The sequence below is a fragment of the Linepithema humile genome, chromosome 4 (assembly GCF_040581485.1).
Source record: "Linepithema humile isolate Giens D197 chromosome 4, Lhum_UNIL_v1.0, whole genome shotgun sequence".
NCBI classification, from domain to species: Eukaryota; Metazoa; Arthropoda; class Insecta; order Hymenoptera; family Formicidae; genus Linepithema; species Linepithema humile.
In genome coordinates, this window is record NC_090131.1 from 12,133,814 (window position 1) to 12,153,548 (window position 19,735).

The 19,735-nt window shown below is 34.3% G+C and overlaps 1 protein-coding gene and 3 pseudogenes across 1 annotated transcript in view; 1 reads left to right on the top strand and 3 right to left on the bottom strand.

The window, feature by feature from the left end:
- The window catches only part of LOC105668643 (uncharacterized), a 472,083-nt gene that overhangs the window by 98,029 nt on the left and 354,319 nt on the right, over positions 1 to 19,735 (top strand).
- LOC136999653 (uncharacterized) lies at positions 577 to 1,411 on the bottom strand (annotated as a pseudogene).
- LOC136999256 (uncharacterized) lies at positions 9,263 to 11,985 on the bottom strand (annotated as a pseudogene).
- On the bottom strand, positions 17,633 to 19,404 carry LOC136999258 (uncharacterized; annotated as a pseudogene).

Sequence of the window (19,735 nt, forward strand, 5' to 3'; positions counted from 1 at the left end):
ATATAATAATATAGTGTTAGTATTGCAAAATCTTTTTTTACAGTCAATTTCTGTACAATTTTTTATCAATATACTGAAATTTTAGGATTGACGACATATACAAGTTTCGAGTTTTAAGTTGGCTATTCTGAAAAGTTAACGAACGGTTAGACTTAACCGACGTTGGAAAAAGTGGCCCTAATCAGCTGATACTGACAAATTGATATTTATAAATCATACAGGGTGGGCCATTTTAATCCATCCACGCAAATAACTCCGAAGGTATAGGTGATAGCGAAAAATAACTCGCACAAAAGTTGTAGGGTTCAAAGGGAGCCAACCGTTGATGACCTTGAACTTGACCTCGAAGTCGATTTTCAGTCATTTTAAGATTAACAAGTGTTTTTTCAATGGAAACCCGTATTTTTGATTCCGGATTTGGAAAGAGCACAAAATTTTGCGTAAAAAATATGTACCCATGTTAGGGCCTAAAAGTGGATCATAGGGGACTTTTAGACGAAAACAAGTGATTTTATTTTAGCACTACTTTTAGCATTACCCAGGAACAGCGACGTGGACGTAGTAGTTTTCTGTTCCCTTTGGGATGCTTGATTAACGTGAGTCCCTTTGCCTCTCACGGACGGGGTGTTTGTTCAATGAAAACCTGCTTTTGGACCAAATCTTTAAATTTTGTTCAAAAACGTTACCATTAACCTCAATACATGATTGAATCTTTTTTCGAAAATTGCGAACAATTTTCAATAACATAGCCCGTGGTATGTTACTACATGCAATCCGAATTCGTTCAATCACATCTGCTCTTGTTGTTGGTTCTTGTTTATAAACAACATTTTTCAAATAACCCCAAAGAAAAAAATCAGGTGAAGTCAAATCAGGCGATCGTGGGGGCCAATGAACTGGTCTATTCTATCCAATCCATCTTGCAGTAAATTTGTTGTTCAGAAACGTAGTTACAATTCGTGCGCGATGAGCACCTGCCCCATCCAGCTGTACCCACATGTCTAACCTTGTCCGAAGGTCAACATCATCGAGCAGGTCAGGTAGTTCATCGCGCAACAACTGTAAAATGTTTTCCCCATTCACAGTATCCTCGAAAAAATAAGGACCGATGAGATAACCATTGACAATTCCGCACCATACATTCACACTTTAACGATGCTGATTATCTATTTGTTTATACCAATGAGGATTCACATCTGACTAGTAATGACAATTATGCCTATTCAGTTCTCCATTGTTTTTGAATGTCGCTTCATCTGAAAACATAACATTATAAAAAAATCTCGAGTTATTTTCAAACATTTGTTCTGCCCATTGACAAAACAGCAGACGTACTCTCATATCTTCATCAGTGATAGCCTGAGTTAAAGTGATGTGATATGCATGGTACTTTGCATTCTTTAGCGATGAACTACCTGACCTGCTCGATGATGTTGACCTTCGGACAAGGTTAGACATGTGGGTACAGCTGGATGGGGCAGGTGCTCATCGCGCACGAATTGCAACTACGTTTCTGAACAACAAATTTACTGCAAGATGGATTGGATGGAATGGACCAGTTCATTGGCCCCCACGATCGCCTGATTTGACTTCACCTGATTTTTTTCTTTGGGGTTATTTGAAAAATGTTGTTTATAAACAAGAACCAACAACAAGAGCAGATATGATTGAACGAATTCAGATTGCATGTAGTAACATACCACGGGCTATGTTATTGAAAACTGTTCGCAATTTTTGAAAAAGGATTCAATCGTGTATTGAGGTTAATGGTAACGTTTTTGAACAAAATTTATAGATTTGGTCCAAAAGCAGGTTTTCATTGAACAAACACCCCGTCCGTGAGAGGCAAGGGGACTCACGTTAATCAAGCATCCCAAAGGGAACAGAAAACTACTACGTCCACGTCGTTGTTCCTGGGTAATGCTAAAAGTAGTGCTAAAATGAAATCACTTGTTTTCGTCTAAAAGTCTCTTATGGTCCACTTTTAGGCCCTAACATGGGTACATATTTTTTACGCAAAATTTTGTGCTCTTTCCAAATCCGGGATCAAAAATACGGGTTTCCATTAAAAAAACACTTGCTAATCTTAAAATGACTTTGAAAATCGACTTCAAGGTCAAGTTCAAAATCATCAACGGTTGGCTCCCTTTAAACCCTACAACTTTTGTACGAGTTATTTTTCGCTATCACCTATACCTTCGGAGTTATTTGCGTGGATGGATTAAAATGGCCCACCCTGTATATTATACGTAAATTATTTAATTCTTTATTATAATATTAAAATTCATAATTTTAATTAAATGTAATATCATTAAACAACTATTTAAATTATTATTTAAAAAAATTAAAAATATTTTACTTAAAAGAATTATTTCCTATTATAATAATTAATTTTTCAATATTAACTGATCGCGATAATATACGTAGTACTCACACACACAAGAAACAACAAAATAAAATCAGCGGTGCAGTAAAAATCAATAAAAGTTGACAAATCGCTGTTGACGCGTGTAGTTACGGGCCTGAGCGCGCCAGTTCTACGCGATATCATTGACAATCTTTGACCGTTTATAACTTAAAAACTATTGTAGCCTCGATATTTTTGTATTAAGACTTTTTACTTTATTTTATCTCCAGAATACACTATTAAAGTATTGGGCGGTAGTTGTGTATATATATACAATATTATATACATATATCCTCGTTAGTCAAACTTCAAAATATGATAAACATTCAAATTTCAAAATAGAACTAAAATAGTACATAGTTTTAATGTTAAGACAAACAAAAAATTATTCAACAGAAGAACAAGAGAATAGAAGATATTTTTTAGCGTTAAAAAAAAAGTATGTATTTTTAAAATAAAACCTGCAATTTTTCTTATCTTTTGGTAGAGAAATGTTGCGCGTTAATATCTGTATTTTCAGATGTTTAACAGAATATAAGCTTGTAGGAATAAGTGCAACACTATTTCAAATTGCTATTAGGTGGCATTTATGTCTTTAAATAATAAGTCCTTTTGCGGGTCGAGCAGAACAGCAAGAGCAATTAGTTGTTCTTTTGAACTGTAGTAAATAGGATCATTGACATTGCATCTCGGTAAAAATGTTCGACCGATGCGCGCAAGACATCGTTTCACTGACAATGCATTCTTGTACCCACGCTTTTCCGGTCGTGAGACGCATCGAACCTATATGGAAGAAAATTTTGCACGAGAACATTGTCAATAATAATGTTGCATCACAAGATTTATAACGTTGCAATTATATAATATTATTTTCATGATCATATTATCTACTTAAAATTGATCTATAATTTATATTTATATTTATTTATAATTATTTCTTGAAAATTTAGTCTATATTTAAAATAATCTAAATTTCAAATTTAACACGAAATATAACATTTTAACGTGATATATCATTGTAACCCAGGTAGAAATCTGCCTCGATTTGTCAAGATTAAGTACAGGGTCTGGGTAGAAAAATCCAGTTTGAAATATCCGTCTAGGTCCAGAATACACCCTAGAAATTTATCTCGATTTTATCGAGAAAAAAAATAGTCGGGAAAATCTACATGGGTCCTAGATTGCCACTGACAGATTTTTCCCAAGTTAGATAAGAAACTATGGAGCTTGGATTGGATAATCTAGCTTTAAATACCCTAATTGGTCCAGAATATAATTGCGAGATCAAACGTCTCGTTCGAAGATGATAATATTGTAGTTATGCCTTGTCATACCGAATATCGCAACGTTTAAAGTAAAGAATTTTTGAATTTGGCGCTACGCCTATTTCCGGCGCTCTATCCCATATTACTTCATATTGTTTTGTGTAAGAACTTAGAATTATCAAGAAGATGATAGTGGGTATTCTTGTTTGTCATTGCTCTTTTTTTTTTTTTTTTTTTTTTTTTTTTTTTATACATATTAGGGCGGGAGACTATCATCTTCGAACGAGACGTTTGATCTCGCAATTATATTGCACGTCTCGTTCTCGATGATAATATTGTAGGTTTTTAGCGCACTGTGATAATTCTCGATTATTTCTATTTAATATATTAAACTTTAAAATACAACTGTAATATAAAAGATCTATAGATCTTGTAAAATAGTACGCGCAAATTGGTCATTGGGTGCCTGAATAGGTTTGTTATAAAATTTAAAGAAAGTCTGGGATTCAGAAATCCATCCAGCACTGCGTCTTATAACAGAAACATCAACCCCTCTTTTATGAGCCGTAGATACTGCTGCATGCCTAGTGCTATATGCTGTGAATTGATCTGTGTCAATTCCAGCTTCTTGAAGAACAGACTTAATCCAATGACCAATTGTTTGTGAGGATGCCGCTCTGAAGGGCTTTGTTGTTGTAATAAGTAATGCTTTGATGTTATTCTTTCTTACATTTTTTGTACACACCAAATAATCTTATACTGTAGATGCTACGCATAAGCCTGGTCTCTCTTTAAAAAAGAGTAAAACTAACTCTGGTTGAAATGCTCCCGGTTTTGATGTTTTGATTCGATCAGTAATCTTTATGTTTATACCCGTATTAGAACTTGTAATGTTATCAATATTTATTAGCGTTAAAGTTTGAATTTCTCAAGAACGCTGACCTGATAGTCTGCCGACCACCAGTGAAAGGTGGGATGCTAGTGGATGGATCTTTTTTCTGCAAGGAGATATCAAGAGCGAATTATTAGGCTTCAATATGACAACAGGTTCCATTAAAAGTGATATGAATAATGGGTACCACGGTTGTGTTGGCCATAAGGACACTATCATTACCCCTATTGCTTTTTCATTTATTATTTTTCTTAAACTGCGTAGAATAAGTGCGAATGGAGGAAAAGCATAGAATGATTCCTCTTTCCAAGATTTTGTGAATGCATCGACTGACTCGGCTTCCGGGTCAGGGAATCTAGAAAAAAATCTTTTACATTTCTTATTTAATCTAGATGCAAATAAATTTACTGAAAAAGGGCCAAAGAGTATCTCAATTTGTTCAAATGCAGATTGGGAGAGTTCCTACTCAGTGTCTATGTTAGAGATGCGTGACGCTCTGTCCGCTTCAACGTTTTCTTTTAAACTAATATAGGATGCTTTTAGCCATATTTTTCTCTCTTTGCACCAATTCCAGATCTTTTTCGAAAGTTTACTAAGATGTGGAAATTGTACCCCGCCAGCTCTATTAACATATGAGATTGCCGTAGTGTTGTCTAGTCGAAGAAGAATCTCACACTGCGAGGAATTTGAGGCAAAACACTTTAAAGCAAAAAAGGCTGCCAATAATTCTAGGAAATTAATATGATTCCTTTCTTCTTGCTCATTCCAAAACCCTGATTTACTCCATTACAATGACAGCCCCAGCCTGATAAAAAAGAATCTGACAAAATTTCTAAAAAAAAGTTGTGAGTTTTAATTGGGTTTGACCCAATCAACGCATTATGTTTCCACCATATAAGGTTCTCTACCATACACTCTTTAATGTAGATTTTATCTTCGTAGTTACCACCATTAAATTTTAATGGTAGAAATTTTTGCCTTTCAAGCCTTTTACAATGAATAAAACCATAAGCTAATGCTGGGCAGGCTGCTGTTAAAATGCCTAAAAACTTTGCAAATAATCTAATTTTATATGCATTTCCCAACTTAAATGTATTTACAAAATCAATTATTTGATTTTTCTTTTTATCTGTTAGATTTAATGTAAAATTCATAGAATCAATAATGAAACCTAAATATTTACACTTTTGTTTGGCAATAAGAGAACTTTTTGGAAAATTAATGATGAAACCTAAATTTTTTAAAATTTTAATAGCTTTTTGAATATTTTTCTCGTACGAAGTTTTTGAATTATTAATGAAAAGAAAATCATCTAAATATAAGATCAGTAGCATTCCATCTAATCTAAATGTGTTAACTATTGGCTTCATTAATTTCGTAAATACATATGGGCTGGTGCATAGACCGAAAGGTAGGCACAGAAATCATGGGCGCCGACTTTCCAAAATTTCAATGGGTGCACGAACGAAAATTTGATTATATAGGTACTGTGGTAGAAATCCAAAATTATCATTTTTAGTTTTTTAAAATAAATCTTTATTAAAATTTGCATATAGGTAACCTTTAAAAAATAAAAATATGCATATAGGTAACCTTTAAAAATAAAATTTGAAACAGGTATGTTATTAAAATTCGCATATAGATAACCTTTAATAAAAATAAAACTTTAAACTTAAAAATAAAAAAAAACTATTGACTTAACTAAAATAAACATAGATATATGTACGAGTTTTTAGTTTATTAGCGGTTAGCGACGCGGTGGAACGTATTCCGTCTCACAGCCGAACAGTCTATAAACTCATTTGCTATATTTTCTACATTTATAGCGCATGTTTCTTCTTGGTGAACATGTAGCATTGCTAAATCATTCAATCTCTGTTGCCTCATAGTTTGACGAATATAGGTGTTAAGTCTTTGTAGGCAGGAGAATGATCGCTCTGCTGTACATGTTGACGTAGGGACTGTCATCAAACAAGTTATGAACCGTTTGAATTCACTTAGCATTTCACCGGTTATATGGCCATTTTTGTGATTTCGGAAAAAAATCAGTACATTATTCAAATTTTCAACTTTAGAACCTTTCTGCTTAGCAATGTCAAGGAACATACCACGATGTAATTTCAGGCGTTCTTCATCAAAATCGGATCCATAAAAGTTGGTGACAGTCTTCACATCTTCTGAATCCGTCGCAAACCGCTCCATTTTTGTTAAATGGTCCACTGTATCAGACTGAAATCTGGCATTAAGACTACTCAATGTTTGATCAACTACTTCGAAAAATGTCTGTCGGTATTTATCTTTGGGAGTCTTAAAATAGTGAGTAGTTGATGATGAGTCATCCAGACGACGGGGAAGTTTTCTCTTTTTCGAAGCAGGACTGGCTGCTCGATTTCTAATTCTGCGCACTTCTTCAAAATGCCGTCCCACAGACATTTAAAATTATTTTCTCGTTGTTGTTGTAATGCTTTTTTCAAAATGTCAACGCTATTAATAACATCCTGTAAGTAAAGGGACTTTTTTTGAAGTTGAGAATTTAATGTTTCTATCCTAGCAAAAACGCTGATCATTAATTGAAGGAGAAAAACGTTCTCAAACTTTAACATTTGTTTTAAAAAACCACTTGCTTTGGCACCAGGTTCCCCTCGTTTTTTGCTTAATTTGTTAGGAAACGTCAATAAAACCTTATAGTTGGATTCAATTATTTGCAAGGAAATAATCCGTAGGCACCATCTCGTTGGACAAAATGGACGCAGTAGATTTATATCTGTCAAGTTATTAAGTGATTCCGCTTTACCATCTTTTTGCAGCTTGTTGAAACATGCAACTTGTTTAGGCGAATTTCTGACAAACGCTATTAACTCTTTCATTAATGTTAGTAAATCTCTAATGATGGGAATACCCTGCATTGAATCCTGTACAACTAAGTTGAGTGTATGAGCTGAACAATGGACAAATAGTGCTCGTGGTTCGTCGCTTTTAATTCTAGTTTGTAGCCCAGATGTTTCCGATTACAGCACTTGCGCCATCGTAACATTGTCCTCTGCATTTGTGAATGTTCAATGAGAATCTTGATAAAATATCTTTGACAATTATATGTAATGTTTCGGCATTGGTTTCCGCGGTTTCGTAAAATCCCATAAAATATTCATTTACAGACAAATTTTCATCGACTGTTCTGAAACGAATGGATACCTGTTCTTTCACAGATATGTCAGCGGTTTCATCTATCATGATGGAATAAAATTCAGACGATTTGATGTTGTTTAGAAGGGATCTTTGAACACTTTTTGACATGATGGATATAACTTCATTTAAAATATCGTGCGATAGCCACTTATACTTGGTTCTACTGAACCAAGACTTCAGAGCAGAATTGTCTCCTGTTCTCAAAAGAAGCAATTGTCGGATATTTGACCTTTCATCAATGTGCCCTCTAATCGCGAGCCCTTGTTGTACCAAGAAACGCAGTGAAGTTATAATCGCGAGCAATGCATTTCTGGCCGTTTTCATTTCTATTAATTTGGCGTCACTTAAGCATTATGCGACATTTGCACCTGTTTCTACGGATTGAACAGCTAAAGAGCAAGCCCGATGTACCGAACTTCTCTCATGTACGCGAAATCGTATTCAAGAGCCTTTGACCAACTATTGAATCCATCATTCACAAATGCGTCAAGTGATTTTTGTTCTGAACCAGATAATTTAGGCAACGGTGATTTTATTTCCTTGGCAGCTTTGACGCATATCTTACAGAAGATTTTTTCATTCTCGTATGTAATCCAAGGAAATTCTTTCATCCACTGACTTCGAAAACGTCTGCCAGAAAAATTCACTATTTCGGGTGTTGCCGTTGTCGCGGCATGACTTAATGTTGATGAAACAGCCTCACTAGGTTTTTTAATTATTTTAATTATATACTTATCCATGACTCTCTTGATATTACATAGCTGTAGCATTCATCTGAAACATTAATGTAGATAGGTTTCTAGGTATTCTTAATGTAATCTAATAACGGGTCATGAATTGTCGTGAAAAGAGTGAGGTAAGAAAAGGCCACGAAACTCGGGCCAACAGAGAGCTGCGGAAACACGGTGCGTGAGAGACGGTCTCTTGCGCACCGCGTCGGCCCGAGTTTCGTGGCCCTTTCTCACACCTTTAACCACAACGATTCATGACGGCTACCGATGATCCGAAAATAACACACTTTCTCCAGCATTCAACTCCTTGAAGAAATTTTACATTGAAGATATAGGGCATCTACTATTTAGTTCTAATAGAGATCAGATAACATCCGGTTCAATCGAGCCGGTTGGGTACTTAGGTGCAAGATCTATAGAGAGAAGGTTACCTCAGGCAAACCGGTTGTGGGCGAGGGACGATGAAGTAAGGGAGGAGCTAGAAACAGCTTGATGGCGAGGGGCGACGAAGTAAGGGAGGAGCTAGAAACAGCTTGTAGGCGAGGGGTGACGAAAGAAGGGGAGAGCATGATGATCTCATCGACAAACAGTAGCTGTCTCTCTCTTTCAAAGTTCTTCCTTTTCTAACTGTTTCTAACTCTGTACGCATTAAATTTTATAATATTGCCAAAAAAATCACAAGCACGTAGGTGATAAGAGGAAAGATGAAGATAATCAAAGAAGAGTCGCCAATAAATATAAAAAAATTATTAATTAATTTAACGCAATTCACAGATTAATACAACATAGATGTATTTTTATTATTATAGATACTTATAAAATTTTATAATTACAATGTTGCAATATTTAATGATCCCTAATATATACCTCATCATATTTGTTTTAAAGAATTATTTTAAGATTTCAACAGAAACATTTCAATAATATTTCATTAGCAAATATTTGAAAATTGTTAACACTTTGTAAATTTTATCATATAAATATTCACATTTGCAATGTTGAAACATATATTACAATTTTATTATTTAAGTTTGTATCATAATAAATTTGTGTGTAATGCTTTTTATATTACCCTAGAATTGTACTTACATTTATGAATTTCACAGTTACAATTTCTTGACAATTTTTGAGGTTTTCACAATTAAATATAAAAAATAAATCTCTTTATAGTATTTCTTTTGTAAATAATGCATATAAACAGTAAATATTATTTTAAAAATAATTTTTAAATATGTACTATTTTTTCTTTTATTTTACTACTTTACAAATGATGTTTTTTGTGTATATCCCCAAATTATATTTTATTTTCATTGATATTACAGTCTAAATACGAGTACAAAGCAATTTGTATTACAAATGCATCTGTTGCAGCGATATTTACCATTATAAACGTTAAATATCTAGCGCTATAATTTGCAATATATGTAATTTATAGCGCCTTTCTAATTTACTTTTCAATTTTTATTACGCAATTTCCAATGCTATCAATATTTTACAAAATAAAAGTATTTTTTCGATAAAAACTTAAAGCATTTCTATATTAAAGGAGCGAGAGAGAAAACACTAAAGCGTGCGAGAGAGACAGCTACTGTTTGACGATAAGATCATCATTGCCCCTCTTGCCGCTCGCCCCGCTCAGCATTTGCCCCTCTTGCCGCTCGCTCCGCACAGCATTAGCCCCTTTTGCCGCTCGTCCTTCTTTGCGCATGAGGTAACCTTCTCTCTATAGATCTTGACTTATGTGTACGTTTATTTAAAACTCCAATAGAAACCTAACCTAGTAATAGTGATGCAAATTCGAGCCGGTCAGCACCCGAGCATCACGGTAGAGGAGACACACACACACAAGCGAGAATCGTGATGTAACACGTACGTGTGCACCTCGTTGTTCGGTCTATAGAAGTGAGGAGACATTACTATTATAGCGGGGCGTCTCGATTCTCACTTGTATGCGTGCCTCCCCTACCGTGATGCTCGAGTGCTGGCCGGCTTGAGTTTGCATCACTGCCTAGTAATATTATGCATAATTTCAATGGGTGCTCCGCACCAATTGAAAAGTTTCAAGGGGTGCACGCGCTTCGATGCACCCACGTAGTCGGCTCCCGTGTCTGCTGTGATTTGTCTCCATTCCTTTGTGAAGTGACGGAGGCGTCCTGCTATTTTTTCTACCTGAACTATTTCTTTGACGATGATTGGTTCGTCGTCTGAGTCGCTGATTTCGTTGAGCTTGACTGCGGAGTTGGATACGTCTTCTTTTTGAAGTTGAAGTACTGTATCGTTTTTGTTGGTAACCCACCTGCCGGCTTCTCGCAGGTGGGTATTTCGAGTTTCCCTGATATCGAAATTTGCTAGTAGACTTCTGTGCAGTTTTTTCCTTTATTTCCGCGCATGCTTTTTCTATTTCTTTTGCGTCTTTAACTTTTTCTTTAAGATTATTTCCATATAACCACTCATTAGAAATCATGGCATCCACAGTTGGTTTAATATTTTTATTTAACTGTGGCGTGATAAACGATTTCCGAGGGATAGAATGTTGATGGAAAACATCTGTCAGAATCTGACCTGCGTGGCTCAAATAGTCTGTGAATGCTTCTTCTTCTACACCCTCCTCTGGAGGATCAATGAGGGAAGATACTGCTGCTCCAAGGGCAGCTATAGCTATACCAATACAGTTTTGGGTGTCTAAGAAATGTTGATCTCGCTTTTTTGCGATATCTGAAAGGAGAGGTACGATCTCTAGATTTATTTTGGGGGCTTCTGTATACAGTTCACTTTTCCTGTTATAATTCCAGAATTTCTTTTTTGTTTTTCTCTGGAAGGCCCTGTTTCATCCATTTTGACCAAGTGTTTGAGAGTTTAGGATGATATTTTACAGGTTTGTATCTAGATTCTTCAAGATCTACACCCAGTATCTTTAAAACATCTCCTTTTAATGTTTTATCTTCCTCGACATTTCTCAACAAGCTTTGTTCAGAATTATTTTGAACATTTCCCTCATCTGAAACCTCACTCCAATCCAGGTTATTCTCTTTATTTTCCTCATCTAAAAAGAGTGGTAGAAAAGAAAGAAAAACAGTAAGAGAAAATAGAGAAAGAAACAGATAAGATAAGATAAGAGCAATAATAGAAGGGATATAAAGTATGACACTTATTGTGTATAAAGTGAGCCAAATGTTCTTTTTGAACTAACTCACAACGCTTGGTCTTGTTGACCCATCAAAATCTTGTTGATTTTCGTGTGGAAATTGTGAGATAATGCAAGTTAACCCTCTTAAAATAAGTTTACTCGTGTGGAGCTTACTTACTATGCAGGTTAATTACACTAGGTGTGGCATCTGCGTGTTGCTCTGTCTGTTGTCCTTTCTTAGACAACGCAGCGACAACCTTTGTGAGGTTATGTATCTGATTTTCTATTCTATCAATCTTATCGTCTCTTTTCTTCTTTTTTGTGTATTGGTCTCGTGATCGAGACCTTGATTGCCTTTTCCTTTTGTGGTCTGGCATCTCAAAACTTGATGTTTTAAGGATTTCACTAATAAACGTCTCGATTGTTCGGCACAACGAAACAATATAAAGTAATATGGGATAGAGCGCCGGAAGTAAACGTAGCGCCAAATTCAAAAATTTTTTACTTTAAACATTGTGATATTCGATATGACAACCCTGGTGAAAAATATTCTCAGAATTTTTCATAAAAATTTTAAGATTTTTTACAAAAATTTTATAACTTTTTCAGAAAATTTTAAGATTTTTTTATATGAATTGGCACACTTTTCAGAAAAGTTCAGAAAAGAAATGAAAATATATAAAAATATATGAATAAATTCATTATTTCTTATATTTTCCAGATCTGTATATATTAAAGCCCGTGTCTACGATGCAAGAAATTGATTCGAGTTCTTGGCCCAAAATGGTTGGATTGCTTCAAGAAATGTGTAACCAATCAACTTGCTGTTTTTCCATAAGAACTTCAATTTAATTGGCTATACATTTCTCGGACCAAGAACTTGGACCAATTTCTTGCATCGTGGACACAGGCCTTTAGAAATATCAAATATTTTTACAAGTTGAAAAATATACGATTTATCAGCTTTTATTTTTCTACCTTATCTTTGAATGCATTTCATTTAGCAATGTAAAAACGTGTCATTCTATATTTATTTTCTAGTAGATATCGAACATAGAATGTCACGTTAACATACATGTTAATACATGTTTTATTCTGTGTTTGACATTCAATGAAAAAAATAGAATAGAAATATATACTTGCGTTAATTTGTACCATTAAATAAAATGTACTCAAAGGCAGGGCAAATATAAGCTGATAAATCGTAAATTTTTTTTAGAAATATTCCGTTAAATAGAATACAGAAAAATGTACCTTATTACAACACATACTCGCATACATATACATTTAAAAATTCTATAAAAAATATATAATAATTACAAATATTGAATTTATTACATTTTATACATAATAAATATAAAAACCGCTTATGAAATATAAATTGTAATTATAACATATTATTGGCAAAAATAATTTTCATAATAATTATTATTATAACGCTTGCAGCTATACAGCTATCGAACATTATTACATCAGATTTCGTAATCTTAAAAATCCCGACTAATAATTTTTTTTTTTTTTAAATAATTTTCTAAAAAATGTTTTAAAAATATGAATAAATAAGAAATTTTTTCTCAGAATTTTTCATAAAATAAAATTATGAAAAATTCTTAAAATTTTCTAAGAAATTATGAGATGTTTTTTCACCAGGGAAGGCATAACTACAATATTATCATCGAGAACGAGACGTGCAATATAATTCTGATATTTACCTAGTTTTTCCCAAGAAAATTTACGTTGTATTTTATACTATAAAGCGAGTGACTGAGCGCCACACGGACGAATGACGTAGCGATTCTCGCTTGTGTGATGCCCGCATGGTGGGGGCCCTACCCCTCATGTTGCTCTGTTGCATGGAGCTCGAGTTGACATCTTTGGTGTCAGTTTTCCTGAATTGTCTGGTACAAATTGTCTTCTTAATTAGTGATCACAATTGAAGTTTTGAGATAATGAGTGACATTAAAGATACATGGATGTCCTCGCAATTGTTGAAAAAATAAAAATATTACGCGAGAAAAAAATAAGAAAAAAGAATGTGTCTAATAATAAAAAGTAAGGTTAACAATGATGTGCAAGGCAGTATAACCATCGATAATTGTTATCACACTACCAGTAATGACTGTGCATATGAAGAAGCTGAAGCACATGGAAATTTTGAGTCCGAGAGTGATTTACACATGGTACAAAATGATGAAATTAGCGGTTATGAAAATAAAAGAGAAAATGAAGTCGAAGCCGAGCTGGGATTCCAGGGAATATTTTAGGGAAAAATTTTAGATTTAAGCCTGGACCAAACTGGATTATAGAAATAATTATGGTGCAAACCAAACAAATATCTAGGAAAATTATAGATACCAGCTAGATTCCAGATAATTTTTCTGAACAAATTCCGAGCGTAATCTTGGGCCGACTTGGATTCAGCGATAGGGCCTGTTTGATTTAGGCGTCCCAAACTTTACACAAAGCCTAACTAGATTTTCCATCTAGATCCCAGGAATATTTTTCCAAAAATATATGAGGCCCTGATTGTTTCCAGACAAAATTTTTACCTGGGAATATAAATGTGAATATTTAATTTGGTAAGACTTCCATATCCGATCACCACCTAATTTTTATGAAATTTTACAAGGAAGTAGTACTTACTAAATGTAGTCGAATACTACAAATGCGAATGTACGGAAATGTCTAGTTTCTGAGAAATTCAAATTTTAATTGTCCGGCTGGATTAACAATTTTTAAAATTTCAATATGAAGAAATGGTTAGATTTCAAAAATATTTAAAAAATGTTTTATTTTATTAACATTTTACAAGGTTATAGGTACCACTATGCAAAAATATCGTCATCAGCAAAAAAAAACAAAAAATTAAAACATTTTTAGTGATTGCGGGCATATCAAAAAGGTGAGGATGGATTTTGGGTCATAGATCTATCCTGATAGACGAATTTCTTATGAGGGCACACCTAGTTTTGAGTTCAACTTTTTTTTAGATTTAATAATAAAATTTATAGACATTTGGGACTCCCATGGGCTCTCTTCTGTTCCCGTTAATTGCTGATTTGATTCTTCAACATATCGAGGAGAATGCGATTGAAAGTTTACCATTCACATTTATTTAATTAAAATAGTTTATTTTCTTACATTTTTGGATATAATCAGCATTTGAACAATATTAACAGCTAAAAAGTAATGAAATATAACCAAATCTAATATAAACATAAACTAAATTGAAGTTTTTTTATACACTAAAAATGAATTTGAAAATATTAGCAAATACCCCTACGCAAGGTTGGAATGTATAGTAGCGGTCAATGAAATGTACTCAGCAGGATTCTTCGACATAACCTGTCTTTGATAAGTACTGTAAGGGTGGGAAGAATAAATTAGATTTATTTAGGTATATATAGATAATTAACACAAGCTAGGAATTAGTTCAAGTTCACACTTATTTTCAAAAAGTGTCGTGCAGTATTTATAAAAATGGTAAATCACCGAAAAATGACCGAAAGTGAAAAATCACAAAGATCGCAAAATATTAGTTATTATTAAAAAATATTAATAATTGTTATAATTAATTCACCGATCAAACGAGCCCGCCGAAGGCGGGCGAAGTTCGATCGAAATTATATGAAACGTCTCGTTCGGTCAATTATCGAGAACGTCTTGTTCTCGATGATGATAATATGTAGATCTTTAGAGTACGAAATGACTCTTTCATTGTACATATCTTTTTTTTTTTTACTTATTTATTTATTTTGTTAATATTAACAAGAAATTACAATAAATTTCTTATTTTTTCAGTATTGCACTCGCAAATTCACTTTTTGACTTTACAATGAGTTTATTGTAAAATTTTGCGAACATTTGTGAACCAGCAGTCCAACCTGCTGTTCGTCTAATCGTATCGATGCTTACTCCCTTTTGGAATGCCGCTGAAACAGATGCATGTCTCGTGCTATAGGCTGTAAATTGGCTAGTATCTATACCCGCCTTGGATAATAAGGATTTTATCCAGTGTCCTAACGTTTGGGCTGATGCATCATTATGTGGTTTTACTGTAGAGATGAATAATTTTTTATTTTCTCTTGTCCTCAACTTTCTTGTCATTTCTATATAATCCATGACTGCTGATGCTACATAAAGAGGGTTTTTCTTTGAAAAACGGTAAACGCAATTCTGGTTAAAGGGACCCGGGTTTTGATGTTTTTAAGAGATCTGTGATCTTGATAGTTATTTCCGTCTCTGATATTTTGATGTTGGTCATCCGAATAGAAGCTAGAGTTTGTAAACGGTGAGCCGTTGTTATTGCTAGTAGTGTAGCTACTTTTTCTACTGCTTCCTTCAATTTTAATTGATTGATAGGATGCAATTTTTCTAAGAAGGAGAGAACAAGTAATGTATTCCAAATAGTATCATATTTGGGTTTTGTGTCTCTCTTTAAATACTCCCTTCAAAAACCTTGATATGAGACCATCTTGATGAATATTGTTAGTAGAAATGAGGGCAATAGCTGAACGAGCTGAATTTAAAGTGCCATAGCTGGCACCGTTTTTGAATAGGTGCGTTAAGAATTTGATAATGTCTGAAGACCTAGCATTATACATATCCAAGCGTTTTTCTGTAGTAAAATTATACCAACTCCTCAAAGGGCTTTGATATTGTTTGAGGGTGGATTCTGTGATAGAATTAATCAAAATATCAGCTGAAGGGTCATCTGGTCCCCTTGTCATAAAGGCACTCCTGATAAATTGTTTACCATCAACGAAAGGTTCGCAGCCAGCGGATGTTTCTTCTTTCTGCAAGGAGATAGTAAGAGATTCTCATTTGGATTTAAATATAACGGGGGTTTAATGAGCATGGACATAAACAGGGGGTACCACGGTTGGGCTGGCCATCGAGGTACAATAAGTATTCCCCTTGCTTTGTCAGATAAGATTTTTCTTAATGATCTTAAGATGAGCGCAAAAGGAGGAAATGCGTAAAAATTTTCATTTTTCCATGAAATTGTGAATGCTACTGCTGTAGGATCAGGATTTGGGAAACGTGAACAGAATCTCTTGCATTTTTTGTTCAACCTTGAAGCGAATAAATCAATTGAGAAAGGTCCAAATGCTTTAAGAATTTTCATGAAGAATTTATCATTGAGTTCTCACTCTGTATCTATGTTAGTAATGCGAGACGCATAATCTGCTTCTACATTTGATTTTGACGGGATATATGAAGCAAAAATCCATAATTTTTTGTTTTCGCACCACTGCCGTATTTGGGTTGGCGAGATAAGTCACTTAGATGAGGGAATTGAACACCACCAGCCCTGTTGATATAGGCTATTGCAGAAGTATTGTCTATTCTTAATAAAATTTCGCAATTATATAAATGTGATGCAAAACATTTTAGGGCAAAAAATGCTGCTAGCTGTAATTCAAGATAATTTATACTAAATTTTTTTTCTACATTTGTCCATTGACCATGAGCATATACTCCCTCATGGTGAGTACCCCATCCTGTTAGAGACGCATCCGATGATATTACAGTTTTAAATCTGTTTAATCTAATGGGATTGGAACTAATCATAGCATTGTGTTGCCACCAGTCTAAGTCAACTTTCATACTTTTGTATATTAACATTCTACCCTCATAGTTATTATTATTTATGAATAAAGACAAAAATTTTTGTCTTTCTAGTCTTTTGCAATAGGTGGAACTGTACGCTACAGCCGGACATGCAGCAGTTAGGATACCCAGTAATTTTGCCACTTTACGAATTTTATAATATTTTCCTTCTTCAAAACTTTTACATAAATTTATTATTTGTAACCTTTTCTTGTCTGGTAACTCTAAAGTATAATCCACGGAATTTATTATAAAACCCAAATATTTGCATTTTTTATTTGGTATCAACGCACTTTTTTTATAGTTTATTATAAAACCTAGATGTTCCAACAGCTTTATTGCGTCATTAATGTTACTTAAACATGACTAAAAAGAATTGTTAATGAAGAGTAGATCATCTATGTAAATTATAGACAAAATACCCCGGGTTCTTAATTCGTTGATAACAGGTTTCATGATCTTAGTGTAGATATACGGATTAGTGCAAAGACCAAAAGGTAAACATGTAAACTGAAAAATACTATCTTGAAAACGAAATCTTAAAAATTTTCGATAATTCTTATGAATTGGAATTAAGAAATATGCATCCTTAATATCTATTGATGCCATATAGTCGCCTGGATTTAATAACGCTTTTGCTGTACGTATATCTTCCATTTTGAAATGTGTTTGAGTGACAAAGGAATTTAGATCCCTTAAATTTAAAATAAACCTATTGGAACTATCTGGTTTCGAAACTAAGAAATAAGGAGAAATAAATTGATCTTTGGATTTCTCACATATTTCAATTGCTTTTTTAGCTAATAATTTTTTGATTGAATCTAATTGAATTATCTTTAATTCATTATTCGACCGAAGAGGTTCTTTGTAAGGAGAAATTTGATGAGGTGGCTCCTTAAAGGGTATCCTATAGCCTTGCAAACATTTAAGAATGTATTTATTATTGGTAATCCTAGTCCATTTATTATGGAATAGTTTTAGGCGACCTGCAATATTCGATACCTCATTTACTTTTTCGACGCTGATTGAGTCGTCTTGCGACTCGAATTCTCTGATGGTTTCTGGTTGTACTTCGTGTTTCTTTGTTTGAACTGAAGTTGCCGTCTTTGATATTGACCCACCTGCCTGTATCTCGCAGGTGAATTCTTGAAGTTTCCCTGACTAACCTTCTGAGTGGTGTTCTTTGATTTTTCAGGTGCCTTAATGCTGGAACAGGCCTTTTCGACTGCTTTAGCTTTCGACTAGCTTTATCTTTGATTTGCTCAGCAAATTTGTTGCCATAAAGCCACTCATCTGGCTTAGTTGCATCCATCACTGGTTTGACTGATTTATTCAGGAGAGGAGTGATAAATGATTTTCTAGCCACTGAATGTTGGTGAAAAACATCTAACATTAATTTCCCAGCATCACAGAGGTATGTCATGAGAGTTTCCTGATCAATTCCATCTTCAGATTCAGATAGAATCATAGAGATTGCCGCACCTAGAGCCGATAGGGCAGAACCCACTGAATTTTGGGTTTCTGTAAAATGTCCATCGCGTTTTTTCGCAATTTCTGACATTACAGGAATTATTTCAAGATTGATTTTGGGAGGTTCCACGAACAAATCTTTTTTCCGTGGATATTTTTCAAGAATTTTCTTCTTGTCCTCCTCGGGAAAACCTTCCTTTATCTATTTTTCCCATCTAACCTTTAATTCATGATTAAATGTGACTGGAATTTCCTTAGTATTAGAAGGATCTTGCCCCAAATTATCCAACATCTCTTTTGTGATAGATGGTTTGTCATCGGATGTGGATGGTATTTCAGACTCTGCTGAGGCCTTATTAGCCAAAATGGGAGAATTTTCTTTATTTTCAGTGTCTGAAAGATAAAGAGAAAAAGGGGGGATCCAAGATGAGCATGATTGACGTGATGGTGCTCACTTATTGTGATTTACGAAAGTATTCTTATTGAATTTTTCGCAACAATGCACCCTTGTCAGTGTCGTGTGGATCTGATAAGAAATTTTTTGATATTTGTATGGAATAATCAAAAAAGGAAGGGGAAAACCTATTTTACCTACCTCTGGTTGTAAACTCATGCTCATCTATAACCAGATCTACTGATTTATTATCAGTTTCTGTTGATTTTTGAGTCAACAGACATAGCTGGTTTGCGAGGTTATCCAACTGATTCTGCATTTTTTGCAGCTTTTCATCAGCGTTGTCACGACTTATAGCGATCTCTTGATCTAGAGCGTGAATGTTTCCTTTTTCTATCCTTTTTCATCATGAAAGGATGAAAACTTTGATTAATTGTGTGAAAGTAATACAACAAACTGTGTGAAGCACGGACTAAGGAATAGAGGGACTGAGTCTAAAGTCCTAGTTTAGGCGAGAGGGGATAGTAACTCAAGCGTGCGGGGGGGACTGCTTTCCGCCATATTGATGTAGCGATTCTCACACAGAGATTCTGTGTCTGTGACATGGTTACACTCGTGTAGTGGTGCCACTAGACATAACGAGTGACAAG